Below are 3,230 nucleotides of genomic sequence, written 5' to 3'. Positions count from 1 at the left end.
AGTCGTCCGATTTTCGCGGTATGACAGATGGGCGGCTCCCCCAACAGCTGATGCAACTCATGGTTCATTCGCCGTCTCCATGTGCCGTCTTCCATCTGCACTCCACCGTAGATGGTACGCAGCACTTTCCGTTCGAAGACACCAAGTGCGCGTTGGTCCTCCACGAGCATGGTCCAGGTCTCGTGCCCGTAGAGAACTACCGGTCTAATCAGCGTCTTGTAGATGGTCAACTTCGTACGACGGCGAATTCTGTTCGACCGAAGTGTCTTGCGGAGGCCAAAGTAAGCACGATTTCCTGCCACGATGCGTCTACGAATCTCTCTGCTGGTATCATTGTCGGCAGTCACCAGTGAGCCCAAGTACACGAACTCTTCAACCACCTCGATTTCGTCGCCACCTATGCAAACTCGAAGCGGGCGGTTCTCATTCTCTTCTCGTGAACCTCTTCCTATCATGTACTTTGTCTTCGACGTGTTGATGGCAAGTCCGACGCGCTTGGCTTCTCTTTTCAGTCTGATGTAGGCTTCCTCCATCTTCTCAAAGTTTCGTGCAATAATATCAACGTCATCGGCGAAGCCAAGTAGCTGAACGGACTTTGTGAAAATCGTACCACTCGTGTCGATCCCTGCTCTTCTTATTACACCTTCCAGCGCGATGTTGAATAACAGACACGAGAGACCATCACCTTGCCGTAACCCTCTGCGTGATTCGAAGGGACTCGAGAGCGTCCCTGAAACACGTACTACGCACATCACCCGATCCATCGTCGCCTTCACTAATCGCGTCAGTTTGTCCGGGAATCCGTACTCGTGCATAATCTGCCATAGCTGATCTCGATCGATAGTGTCGTATGCGGCTTTGAAGTCGATGAACAAATGATGTGTGGGCACATTGTACTCGCGGCATTTCTGCAGTACTTGACGAAGAGCGAACACCTGGTCCGTGGTAGATCGTTCGCTCATGAAACCCGCCTGGTACTGCCCCACGAACTCTCTTGCAATTGGTGATAGTCGACCTGTGCTTAATAATTGAATTGAATACTTTACGCTGACGTCACAAATGAACTCAAGTGAACTTTTTGACAGTTCGCTTGCACTGTTTACATGGACCTGGAAAAATTCTTCGCGATTTTTTTTTCAATTTGTTTATTTGATAAGGCACGTATGCGTTAGCTTAAAGGTGCCATTTTTTCATTGCTTTACATTTTGAATTTCTTAAAACTAGGGGGTTACACATTTCAATATTATTTTGTTTTATATAATGAAACTAAAAAAAAACTTTACAGCTAACTTATACATATAAAAGAGGGTATAATATAATATTCGTAAGATTTGGGGGACGGGTTATTTTGTGTGTTCTTTGTATAGTAATTCACTTTATGATTTTTAGAAGGGAGATTATAGGAGAAATTAATTATTAACTAACATTTTACAAGCTTATTAACTAGAAATAACTAGAGAGAGTGGTTCAAGATTAGGGGGAATTAATTAGGGCTATTTTAAAGTAGTGGTACTGTTGTGCATTTCTTAATGAGATTAAATATTGATCAACTAAAACTAGAAGATAGGGGGGCACATAGGTTTTGGGGAGATATTCAAGGGGAGAAGGGGGTGAAGTCATACATCTGTGTATCAGAGACATGGGAGGGTGGATGGACAAGGCTGAATGGGGGGGGGGGAAGATATAAACTTTCAGTTTCCGGCATCAGGAATTAACGGCCAGGATTACAGATTCGAACGGATTGATCAACTAAAACTAGAAGATAGGGGGGCACATAAGTTTTGGTAAGATATTCAAGGGGAGAAGGGGGTGAAGTCATACATCTGTGTATCAGAGACATGGGAGAGAGGGTGGACAAGGCTGAACGGGGGGGGGGGGATATAAACTTTCAGTTTCCGGCATCAGGAATCAACGGCCAGGATTACAGATTCGAACGGATGCATCAAGTATTGGGACGCCGGGCGGTTTTCCTCGAGCCGGCAGGGGTTCCTCCAGACGATTTCGTAGTACGGCTCAGATACGGATCGGAAACACACCGCGTTGCGCGTGTGATGTTGTACTGTAGATCTCGTGTTGTTGGTTCATTCGACAGATGTTTTGTCTCGTCTTGGAGTCGTATCAAACCATCGTTGGGGTACGGTAGGCGGAAGAGGGCACTTCTGGGAATGATAAGAGAAAAGATAGGGGCATTTAAATTTGGATATTGATGGTTTTGAGGAACGTGTATATAAGGGACATGTAGAGAATATCGCGGCTTGCTAGTACATCTCGAACCGGGACATTGGGTGATCTTCCTCGGGCCCGAAGGGAATCGAATAGTTGAGATCTGGCAGAACAATACTCGGCGCATGCCCAGACAATATGTTCGATTTCGTGATAACCGTTGCCACAAGCGCAGATACCGCTATCCACGAGCCCAATACGCCGGAGATGTGCGTCCAGCGTGTAGTGATTGGACATGAGCCGAGACATCACGCGAATGAAATCCCGACCCACATCCATCCCCCTGAACCAAGGTTTCGTCGATACCTTAGGGATTATCGAATGTAGCCACCTTCCCAGTTCACCATTGCTCCATGAAGTTTGCCAACTTTCGAGGGTTCTCTGATGAGTAATACTGAAAAATTCGCTGAAGCTAATTGGTCTTTCATATATGTCACCTTGTAAAGCGCCCGCCTTAGCTAAAGAGTCCGCTTCTTCATTACCTGGAATAGAGCAATGAGAGGGAACCCAAACTAAGGTAATCTTGTACGATCTTACAGACAAAGCACACAGGCGCTCCCAGATTTTCCCCAGAAAATATGGAATGTGCTTTCTAGGTTTCATTGAACGGAGAGCCTCCATTGAGCTGAGGCTATCCGAGACAATAAAGTAGTGATCGGTGGGCAAAGTATCAATGATCCCAAGGGTATACTGAATAGCAGCAAGTTCTGCGACGTAAACTGAAGCAGGATCATTGAGTTTGAATGAGGCGGTAGGGTTTTGATTGAATATACCGAAGCCAGTGGAGCCGTCGAGGCTTGACCCGTCGGTGTAAAACATCTTGTTGCAGTCGACTTCTCGAAATTTACTATGAAAAATGCTTGAGATCACTTGCGGACGTATGTGATCCGGGATTCCACGAATCTCGTCTTTCATGGATGTGTCGAAGAATACAGTTGAATCAGAAGCATGAAAGAGATTGACACGGTTGGGATAGTATGAAGAAGGATTGATATTTTGTGCCATGT

Source organism: Topomyia yanbarensis, chromosome 2 (genome assembly GCF_030247195.1).
Source record: "Topomyia yanbarensis strain Yona2022 chromosome 2, ASM3024719v1, whole genome shotgun sequence".
Classification (NCBI taxonomy): Eukaryota; Metazoa; Arthropoda; class Insecta; order Diptera; family Culicidae; genus Topomyia; species Topomyia yanbarensis.
Note: the sequence above shows the minus strand (reverse complement) of the source record.